At 42.4% G+C, this 12,320-nt stretch overlaps 1 protein-coding gene across 13 annotated transcripts in view; it reads right to left on the reverse strand.

The window, feature by feature from the left end:
• NIN (ninein) overlaps window positions 1-12,320 on the reverse strand; it is a 123,203-nt gene that overhangs the window by 60,317 nt on the left and 50,566 nt on the right. The window lies entirely within an intron of this gene.

Here is a 12,320-nt window from a genome sequence, read left to right on the forward strand (position 1 = left end):
TGCCCCAGTAAATGCCCTTCTTCCTTGCCCCTCCCCAATCAAAGCCCTAGGAATTCAAATGTACAAAGAGCAGAACCAACGTAGTCTGGTCAGGATTATACAATCTATTCAGAACCTGAGCATGAGCAGTAAAAGGATATTCCCCCCAAAGGATATACAATAAACAAACAGGTTTATTACAGAGTCCTGGATTATACAGCTTCACATGGCACGGATGGATTTAAAATGCAGGGTAAATTCAATTTAGCAGATCTTAGCAGAATAGACTCTACATGCAACAGGCCCAATTCTGGCGAGAATTTACATCCTTTGCTTAATGTGTCTTCATGCATGTGACACAAATTGTGTAATTTTGTGCCACTTTATGTCATGTCTGTAGATTACATAACAATGGCATTGTGCCAAGAATGAACGAATGATGTAATATGGAAGTATTTCATATGTAATGTAAGTACATGAATAACAGACAGCCTTTCTTTCCAATTAGCCTATTAAAATGTTTCATGGTCCTGTGGGAAAAAGCACATCTTCCTGCGGATAGGTAAACATCACATCTCTTCCCTTGACAAAAGCAGGCAAGAGAAGAAAGTCGTAGTGCAACAAAAATAAAGGGAGGAGCAGAAAGAAAGATTCCGTACATGTGTGCTGATCTACAGTATAGAAATATATACCAATGCTGTTCACAGAAGGTTAGGAAACCCCTCTCAGCTTCCTGCACACACAAGAAAGATCAGACAACCATGACTTGAATAATAGAGAACATCCATAGACATTAAACAACCAGATGTTCCTGTCACCACCTAGCAAACAAGCCATCTAAGGACAGGACTGAATACCAAGGCAAGATCTCTGCATTATCAGGACTCTGAGTCTTTCTCTTTCATGAGACCTGTCAAAAAAGCATTAAGGGACAAATGTGATATGGTTTTTTTTTAAAAAACATGTCTATCCCCATTCATATATACAGCAGAAAAGAGGTCCATTTTTGCATTAAAAAGGCATAGTGGGGAAAGGGATGAGACCAGTGCACTCTATCACGCTGTGACCCTTTGAAAAGATGAACCCAAGCAGTTGGGCAGGAGAGCCTTCATCACCTTCAGCAGCAGATCCCTTTTACTCAGATTTTCCTGCAAGATTTAGATCCCCATCTTATTTTGCAAAGGGACAGGGCCGAGGAGCCAACAAATGCATTTCTAGTTTTCAAATACGCATGCGACTTCCAAACTGCATCAGGAAGAGAGGACTCCGTAAACTAATCCCTGCAAATCTAGAACTAGAACAAATGATTGCTTCAAGGATTTGGGAGCTTGTTTTTCTTCTTCGGGCTCAATATCTGTCATTCCATATGGAGAGCTCTGGGCTGTAAGAATCCGACAGTAGCAAAGACTCAGCCGATGTGACAAATAACGGTTGGTTTATTTTTAAAACAGGCATCAAAACACAGTTGTAACCGAAATGATATAATATCTCCCAGCGTGACTCTAGGAGATCTGCCTCTGCGGCTGTTTATGAAGCAATTCACTGTTTATATCCACAGCTGCAAAAAAAAAAAAAAAAAAATGGCCCATACATTCAACAGGATATTTAGGTTGCAGAGTTTTAAAGCAGCACCTCAGGTATAAAAGGTAAAGGTTCCCCTCGCATATACTGTATATGCTAGTCGTACCTGACTCTAGAGGGCGGTGCTCATCTCTGTTTCAAAGCCGAAGAGCCAGCACTGTCCGAAGACATCTCCATGGTCATGTAGCCTGCATGACTAAATGCCAAAGGCACAGGGAATGCTGTTATCTTCCCACCAAAGGTGGTCCCTTATTTTTCTACTTGCATTTTTTACTTTCAAACTGCTAGGTTGGCAGAAGCTGGGACAAGTAACAGGAGCTCACCCCGTTACATGGCACTAGGGATTCGAATGGCTGAACTGCCGACCTTTTGATCGACAAGCTCAGCGTCTTAGCCACTGAGCCATTTTATAGATATATAATTAAAATTAGATTAACAGAGTTGGAAGGGACCTTGTAGGTCATCTAGTCCAACCCTCCGCCCAAGCAGGAGACCCTACACCATTTCTGACAAATGGCAATCCAATCTCTTCTTGAAAGCCTCCAGTGATAAAGCTCCCACAACTTCTAATTGCAAGTACATGGAGATATGTTATTTTTAAATTAAAAATACTTCACTTCCTGAAATTCTTTTACCCCTACCTCTTTCAACTCAATAAATCTTGCTAAAGAGAACTTTAAGAAACACGCATGGAAAATAATCCATGTGGGCAACTAGCAAACTAGCCTGATTATATCTTTTAGAAATACTCTACTGAAAGAATATGGAGAACAAATACAGGTAGTCCTCGACTTACAACAGTTCATTTAGTGACCGTTCAAAGTTACAATAGCACTGAAAAAAGTAACTTACGACCATTGAAGCATCCCCATAGTCACATGATCAAAATTCAGATGCTTGGCAACTGATTCATATTTATGACGGTTGCAGTGTCCCAAGGTCATGTTGCCACCTCCTGACCAGCAAATTCAATGGGGAAGCCAGATTCATTTAACAACAGTTTGCCTATGTTAACGATGACAGTGATTCACTTAACAACTGTGGCAAGGAAAGTCGTAAAATGGGGCAAACTCACTGAACAAATGTTTCACTTAGCAACAGAAATGTTGGGCTCAATTGTGGTCATAAGCCAGGGACTACTTGTACAGTTCCCAAAGGAGTGCACTCATCGCCTGGAGCAATGCAAGAGCAGGTTCTCCCCCGCATGTCCAAAATATTTGTTAGTTTTATATACGACTAAAATCAATTGACTCACCATAGTTTTTGAACATTCTTAATTGTAAACGTAATTTAAAACCAGAAATTAATATAGTAAAATCATTTAAAAAATTGGTGCCTGGGTCATTGTTGACTCCTGGCAACTGCCTGGACAAATCCCTGCAGTTCTCTTGGCAAGATTTTGGAAGTGGTTTGCCATCCTTCCTAGGGCCGAGAAGGTGTCACTGGCCCAAGGTCACCCAGCTGGCTTCTTGCCTAAGGAGGGATTAGAGCTCCCACAGTCTCTAGTTTTCTACCCTGGTTCCTTAACTACTGCAACAAATTAGCTCTTAAAATCATCACATCCTATCACATCACACCACAGGAAAGTAAAACAACGTGATGGCATTAATTCACTTGGGCAACATCAGCTGTCAAAGCCCCCTATGGAGCAGGGCTGCGATGAGGAGATCTTTGAGATAAATTATTTTGCAGATCTTAACAACCGGAGAGGTTTGTAACGGGAGATGCAAAGCCTCCAATTAGGCCCAAAGGTGTTTAGTTATTTGCAACTTGCAGAGCAGAACATCGCAAGAAGAAGAAAAAAAAATGTGTGAAATTCCAGAAAAGTGTTGAGGATAATTGAAAAAGAAGAAATGAACTGGGGGGGCCTTTTGGACAATGATGCTCTGGCCATCTTCCTATGAAATGGATTTCATCAAGGAACACCCACCCTTCCTATGATATTCTGAAAATCCATATCAACAGTAGGACGATCCACACACCTGTCAACCTCAACTTAATTTTGATGACCAATCTACACAAAGGGCAAGTCTGCTTTTTTACAAGCATCTCCACTTGCCCCCCCCCCCATTGTATTAAGGGCCCCCCATTGTATCTGGATGCTGCCACACCAGTCTCAGCTGGCAGATCTCCTTTGCACCACACGCTTCCTCATTACCATACCCGATGCTCAACAAGAGCTTCATTGTGAAGGGAAGGCAAATGAGGTCAGAGGTCACTAAACCCAAAATGGCTGCCCCCAAAGGCAAGCCAACAGATTGCAGCTAAGACAAAAGGGGGACACTCTCTATGGATTCTGTGGACCATAAACTCCCTCCCTCCCTCCGCCAGCCATGGCAGGTACTCTCATACAGACAGCTATTGTTCTGCAGCTGGATGAGGGTCACACGCATTAGGGAGGAGGGGGGAGGAGTCCTTGTCCATGCGAGATTCCAGGAATATATTACTTTGATAGACCCAAGCCTTTGCTAGCCCAAAGAACAGATGGCTGAAAGTTTCACAATGACCAAACTCAAAACCTACAGAAGCATCTGTGGTTGAGAATTCCTTAATGCAATCTTTCCTCCCTTCTTTCAGAGTTCCCTCTTCCACCCGACCATCTGCTGCTGCATGACAGCCTTTTCTTCTCCCCCCAGAATATATCATTAATTAAAACCATCAAATGCACAGATACCACGCTGCTATTTCGTGATGTCCAGGCACTCAGACTCTTGTGACACAAATCTAAAATCATGCCCACTTGATGTAAAACGCATCAATGTCTCTTAGTTGCACTGCCCTTTAGCAAAATAGAACTCTTGGCGATTCCGAAAATTCCTCAGACATACGGACGAATTTTGCATTTTGATACATTTATTTATTTATTTATTTATTTATTTATTTATTATTCGAATTTCTATACCGCCCTTCTCCTTTCGGACTCAGGGCGGTGAACAGCCAAAATAAAAAACATTTATACATAAGTACGATTAAAAATAGATTTAAAATAATTAAATTTGGCCCATAGATTAAAATTTATCAATTTAAAATCCATATCAAAATTTAAAACCAACCATAAAATCATAAAATCAAGAGAGACCGGCTAACTGAAAGAGATGAGTTTTTAGGGCCCGACAAAAAGTCCGGAGGTCGGAGATCACTCGTATCTCTGGGGGTAGATTGTTCCAAAGAGTAGGTGCCACCACAGAGAAGGCTCTCCTCCTGGGGGTCGCCAGCCGGCATTGTCTAGCTGACGGCACCCTGAGGAGGCCCTCTCTGTGGGAGCGAACTGGCCGGTGGGAGGCTATTGGTGGCAGAAGGCGGTCCCGTAAGTACCCTGGCCCTAAGCCATGGAGCGCTTTAAAGGTGATCACCAACACCTTGAAGCGCACCCTGAAGTCCACCGGAAGCCAATGCAGCTTGCGCAGGAGAGGAGTCACATGGGAGCGCCCAGTTGCTCCCATAATCCCCCGCGCGGCCTCATTCTGCACCAGTTGGAGCCTCCGGGTGTACCCCAAGGGGAGCCCCATGTAGAGAGCGTTACAATAGTCCAGATGAGAGGTGACGAGTGCTTGAGTGACTGTGCGTAGGGAGTTCCGATCCAGAAAGGGGCGCAACTGGCGTATCAGGTGAACCTGATAAAAAGCCCCCCTGGCCACGGCCGTCATATGCCCTTCTAAAGACAGCCGTGCGTCCAGGAGGACGCCCAAGTTGCGGGCCCTTTCCGTGGGGGCCAATGATTCACCCCCAATAACCAGCGATGGCGTCAGCTGGCTATACCGGGACGCCGGCAGCCACAGCCACTCGGTCTTGGAAGGGTTGAGTCGAAGCCTGTTTCTCCCCATCCAGACCCGCATGGGCTCCAGGCACTGGGACATCACTTCCAAGGCATCGTTGGGATGGTCTGGGGTGGAGATGTACAGCTGAGTATCATCAGCATACTGATGGAACTCCATCCCAAAACCACGGATGATCTCACCCAGTGGCTTCACATAAATGTTGAACAGGAGGGGCGAGAGGACCGACCCTTGTGGCACCCCACAAACAAGGCGCCTCGGGGTCGACCGCTGCCCCCCTGTCAACACGGATTGCGACCGGTCGGAGAGATAGGAGGAGAACCACCGCAAAACGGTGCCCCCCACTCCCAGTCCCTCCAGCCGGCGCAACATGATATCATGGTCGATGGTATCAAAAGCCGCTGAGAGGTCTAACAGGACCAGGATAGAGGAGTAACCCCTATCCCGAGCCCTCCAGAGATCATCCACCAACGCGACCAATGCCGTTTCCGTGCTGTACCCAGGTCTGAAGCCGGACTGGAGCGGATCCAAATAGACAGCTTCATCCAGGTACTGTGGAAGCTGTCGCGCCACCACACTCTCAACAACCTTCGTAATAAAGCGAAGGTTGGAGACTGGAAGATAGTTAGCCAAAACAGCCGGATCCAGGGATGGCTTCTTGAGGAGAGGCCTCACCACCGCCTCTTTCAAGGTGGCCGGCAGGACACCCTCACTCAAAGAAGCGTTGATAATTCCCTGGAGCCAGCCTCGTGTAACCTCCCGGGAAGCCAGCACCAACCAGGAGGGACACGGGTCCAATAAACATGTGGTGGCGTTCAGCCGTCCCAAGATCCTGTCCACGTCCTCGGGAGCCACAGGATCGAACTCCTCCCAGATAACATTCTTAAGGCCTGGCTCAGTCATCTCGTCTGAACTAACCCAGTCAGTGGCCAAGTCTTCCCGAATCTGAGTTATTTTATCATCCAGATACTGTACAAAATCCTCAGCTCGGCCCTGCAAGGGGTCCTCCCGCGCTCCCAGATGGAGAAGGGAGCGGGTCGCCCTGAACAGGGCGGCTGGGCGGTTATCTGATGACGCGATAAGAGCGGCAAAATAGCTAGATTTCGCCGCTTTTATCGCCACTAGGTAGGTCTTAATATAAGACCTTACCAGTGTCAAGTCGGATTCGGAATGGCTGGCCCTCCAACCGCTCTCTAGGTGTCTTTTCCGGCGCTTCATCTCACATTGAGTGAGCCATTCTTGATGCATGCTGACCTTGAGTCACATCTTCTTTTCAGAGGGGTTGTTAATCCCTAGCTAAATGAAGCCATTGTTTATGGCTGTCTCCAAAGAAAAAGAAAAAAAAAAAGCAAAGTTATCCCACTCCCCATCTCAGATCCTCCGCAAAAACAGGAGTTCTTTAAGTCCTTATAGTCAAAAGGTCTATGCTTAGCTACAGGGTAAAAAAGCCTACGCTTAACTTGGATTATTCATTTTGTAATGAACCTGTTATGGAGTTATATTCCAGATGCCCTAAGCAATCACAATAATGTGAAATGTGTGCAGCTTTTTACAATGATAAAAAGGCAAAGTGCCTTTAAATGAAGCTCAGCTCCTATTGCATTAAAAAAAATAGCCCTGGGCTTCTCTATTGATCTTTCATCCAAGTATTAACCAGGCTGATCTTGCTTAATTTCTGAATCTAGACAAAGATATCCAGCTGTCTTGTACTCCTATTTTATAATCATAGGAAACCAATCTCCCTCCCAATGTCTTAAAATCAAGTAAAATATTTACTACCCCCACATTCAGCAAGACTAACAGTTTAACAAAACCTAATTTTGCGAAGCTTCTTCTCCGGTAACATGGTACTGCAAACCAGGGTATACAAAACCTTCGCCAGACCAATTCTTGAATATAGCTCATCTGCCTGGAATCCACACTGTATAACAGACATGAATACAATTAAGCGAGTCCAGAGGTATTCCACGAGAAGAGTACTCCACTCCTCTGCTCGCAATAGAATACCTTATGCCACCAGGCTTGATATTTTGGACCTGGACAACCTAGAACTACGCCGCCTACGGTCTGACCTAAGTGTAGTACACAAAATTGTCTGCTACAACGTCCTATCTGTCAATGACTACTTTAGCTTCAACCACAATAATATACAGGCAAACAATAGATACAAACTCAAAGTAAACCGCTCCAAATTCGATTGCAGAAAATACGACCTCAGCAACAGAGTGGTCAATGCCTGGAACTCACTACCCGACTCTATTGTTACATCCTCAAACCCCCAAAACTTTAACCTTAAACTGTCTACCGTGGACCTCACTCCATTCCTAAGAGGTCTGTAAGGGGGCGTGCATAAGCGCACCAGCGTGCCTACCGTCCCTGTCCTACTGTTCCCATTTATTCTTACTCATTTATTATGTATATACTTATACCTGTTCATACTTATATGTTTACATGTTATGTTCTTAGTTATACTTGTTTTCTCATACATGCTTGTATGATTGTAAATAAATAAATAAATAAATAACAACTGCATTTGCCCAACATACTACATCAAATTATCTTTAAAGAAGATTAGTTTTTGGCATGGTTTTGCATGTTGTGCATACTCAGCCCATTTGGTTAGCATATGAGCCTGGGGAAAGTATTGTGCCAACTCATACAATAGATCAGACCAACAACCAATTAAACATGTTGTGCAAATTCATTCAAATAGTCTAATTGCTATGCCAAATCTTATAATTAGAGATTGTATATTTTAGATTGCTGGATCCTAGAGCAAACAAGCAGAGGCATGGTTTTGTGCACTGAATCATCTTGTGAGCTTTCTTGGTGACTTCTATTTGACCACTGCAGTGATAGGACAGCTAGACCTTGTGCTAATTCTAAAAGACCTTATGTTTCACCAGTTGACAGCTGAGATGGAGAGAAAGAAAGAGGGAGGGAGGGAGGGAGGGAGGGAGGGAGGGAGGGAGGGAGGGAGGGAGAGAGAGAGAGAGAGAGAGAGAGAGAGAGAGAGAGAGAGAGATATTTGCAAACATTTAGGGGAAAAAATCCTAATGATAAGAACAATGGACCCAATTATCCAGGAAGATGATGAGTCTGTTCAAGTGGAAACCAGGCACACATCTGTTAAGAGTGCTTTAATTTAGATTCCTGCACTGAGCAAGGGTTTCTCAATGCTCTAATGGCCTTTTCCAACTCCACGATGGATGGATGGATGGATAGATGGATGGGGTTGTAAAAAGAACATTCCATCATTTATTTCCTTCTCTTACTCTTCTATTTGTTAGATTTATTATTTGCTTGATGTGTAGCCTATTTTCTTCCAGCAACTCAAAACATATAGTGCATTCTGTCCTCTAGTTTTTTTTGCAGAACAATCTTTTCAGGTAGGTTGGCTGAGAAAGAGTGTCTAGTCCTAAATCATATCGTAATCCTTCCATTACTATGAGGAGACCATGGATCTCCTCAAACCTAGTTCAGTATCTTCACTGGGACATCGGACTTACTTATGATTCAATTGCAGCAACTTAGTGCTTGGGCTGAAAAGTATTTATGGAATATTCTTTTGGCTCAACTTTGTCTTTCCTAAAGTTGCATGAGGACTATGCTCAGTGGTTACAACTCTGGCCTTTGTTCAAAGATAATCTTTCCGATAGCTATCAAAGAGATCACTAACTGTAGCTCCTGGTCCATGTGAAGCAGTTCCAGCAGTTCACTCTTGGCAGCTAATAAAGTACTCTCTGAATGCACTAAGAATCCTCTTAGTTTGCTTCTGTCCCCTCTGGATGTTCTTTGCAAAGTAAGACTGGAACTGTATTCCATTTTGAGGCAAGGGATAAGCACAAATAAGGCAAGAAGACATTCACCATGTGTTTAAAAGCCACTAGTAATTGTCCTGGGCCACAGCTCCATTTATACTTGCCACCATTTTGTGAGTGCTCATGCTCCTTGAATTTTGGGAAGTATCTAGGAATAGAACAAGGCTTATGGTGGCAATTCTGGTACTAGTGACTGACCAGGATAATGCGTAGGTTTTTTTTCTAACTGTTGATTGCCTGCTGAAGCATTTACCAGTTTATCTTTTTCTCATCAGCAAAAGGGGACAGCAGAGGATGAGATGCAATGAACATGAATTTGAGCAAACTCTGGGAGACAGTGGGGTGGGGGAGGGTGCTGGCATGCTATGGTTCAAAGGGTTGTGAAGAGTCAGACATGACTTAGTGAATGAACACATTTTCCTTATCAATTCTATACAATTTCCACAAGCAAGGGGGTCATAATTCACTTATGATTCTTCTGTCTATTATTGCAAAGAGATAGTAGAAGAGAAAGCCATCACAGGGACTATTCAGAGGTGTTCTATGACTGAATATACTCCAAAATGAATCTTGGGTGCTATTATGAAGTCTCTGGTAGTTTGACTGCATCATCTTTATCAGAAGGATTGTGTATATATGCTTCTACACACACATGGGTTAAAATATAGGTGAGAATGTCTCTCTACTTACAGAGAGAACTGCTAGAATCAGTAATGTAACTTCCAATTCAACAAGATACTTCCTTGATCTCTTTTCATTAATGGGTATCACATTCCCATTGCACATGACCCTCAAGCGGGAATGGAAGTACAGCCCAAGGGATCAATTCTCCCCATACCACTTAGAGTGGATGACATCCTTGGGCAATCTGCATTTGCACTGAAGGCTTGGTTTTTCCCTCCAGCCATTCTTCCAGTGTCCCTGACAAATGCTGGGTCATCAGGAAAAGTTTATAAATACCTGACCTGGGGCATAAAAAAACCAGGCCAGAGAAGAGCTAAGACCTTCCTCATCTGCTCCAACCTTTAAACTATTTGCTTTAGAATCTTGACAATCTTTCAGTAAGATCTTGACATTTGCTAAATTGGATGATACTCTGGCATTTTAAAACTAGAAAGGAAGTTGGATAGCAATTAGACTGCATTTGTAATGTATTTTCTACATGAGCAATTCTAATTTTAAACTTTTCACACTGAATACGTTTGCATTTCAGGCAATTGGTCTATTTCTACCCAAAGAAGCAGCTGCAGGAGGAGAGAACCCCACTAGAAAATCGTAATTCTGCAGGTCACATAGATATTTGTGAAGAGTAAAATGACGTGGCCACTGCTCTTGTCTCTTGCTTCAGAGCATCTGTCAAAAAAAGCAACACTTGAAACACAGAACCACAAAAAAGCTGAACAAATTCTGCCAACAGATGTTAACCAAATGCAGAGATCCAGGACACAGAGTGATGGGATGGGATGGAGTTGACTCATCAAATTTAGGATGGAAGCAATACGATGAACATACTGTGGATTGGGAAGAAAAAAAAAATCTCAGAGAATAGTTGGCTTGTTAATTTTCAAAGAGCCTACTGATAAACAAACAATTTTGTAACAACATTGAGGAGAAATGAAATAGGCTTCTTGAAGACCAGAGATGAAGCAAATGCTTCTGGATTCTTCCTGCAGGAATCTCTTCATTAAGAAAGTCATGCATTGGGGGGCAACAGAGGTTTGGGGAGCCACCTGGGGCCAGAAATGTGGTAAGTGAAGCAGTAGTTGGTTCTTAACTTAATTGCTTAACCAGGTTAAGATCTAGTGACAGCTTGCTTAACTTTAAATTTGGTTCATTGAAAAGTGTGTGAACATGTGTGTTTGTAAGGTTCTTTGCTCAAAACTCCACAGAAGGAGTTTAGGGAGGAGAGGGAAAAAATTCAAGTCTTAAGCTAGAACAATGAGTAGAAACAAATCAAATGAAATTTAGCAGGGAGATATGAAAATTTATGCATTTAGGCAAGCTTAGAAAAATGAAAGAAACTTGTACAGGATGGGGAAAAGGTGGCTCAAGAGTAGCACACATGAGAAGGATGTGGATGTACTAACAGGTTACAAGCTCAACATGTCCCAACAATTAGGTTCTATTTAATTGGGCCAAACTATGTTATAATAATAATTTTAATTAGCAATTTTATGATATTTGTGTATCTATATTTTTCTTGACTGTACACTGCCTTGAGTCCTACGGGAGAAAGGCGGTATAGAAATATAAATAATAAATAATAAATAATAATAATAATAATATAATGCAATTGCAAAGAAGATCAATGACATGTTGAAGAACATCAAGAGAAGCATAGTATCCAGTCATAGGAAGTAATTATCCCATCCAATTCTGCTTAAACAAGCCTTACTTGGAGCAGTGCATTCAATTCTGCACATTCTTTTTTTTTTAAAAAAGCAGATAAACTTGAGCAAGTCCATTGAAAGCTACCACAATGATGAAAGGACTGGAAACTAAGTCCTAGGAGGAATGTAGGTATGTTAAAAGATCTAGGTATGTTTATTTTGAGATGAGAACATTGAAAGGAATATGCCACCAGTCTTCAAATATCCAAGGGAATATTATATTATTTTGAATATTCTTATTTGCTCCAGAGGGCAAGAGTAGAACTAATGGGATGAAATTTCTAGGATGTAGATGCAGATTAGATTCAAGGATGAATGTCTTGACACTAAGAACAGTCAATCAGTAGAATAGGTTATTGTAGGAAATGGTTTCTTTCCTTCACTAGGGGTTTTAAACAGGGTAGATAGCCATTTATCAGCAATAATGTAATGAGTCCTGCAGTATGCAGGAAGTTGTACTTGAGGATCTCTTAGGTCATCTGCAAGTCTATGACTATGAATCAAAGCAACCCTCCCACATTTGCACAGTCCTAATATAATATTCTTTTCTCAAGAGTATAACTGTGCCTCTCTTATGAAATGGATCAGGATCCATGCAGACTGAAGCCACTGTAACCTGTTAATTTTAAGATGCAACATAATTATGTTGTTTTAGTTCAACTTAAGTTTCTCTACATTTTGCATTTTCTGCTTCATTTTTAATTCCTTTTTAAAAAGTTTTTTTTTTCAATGTGCTTCTTCATAGTGCTTATAAAGCCAGAAACTATAATAAG

The sequence above is a fragment of the Pantherophis guttatus genome, chromosome 1, assembly GCF_059756535.1.
Source record: "Pantherophis guttatus breed Tessera chromosome 1, ASM5975653v1, whole genome shotgun sequence".
NCBI lineage: Eukaryota > Metazoa > Chordata > Lepidosauria > Squamata > Colubridae > Pantherophis > Pantherophis guttatus.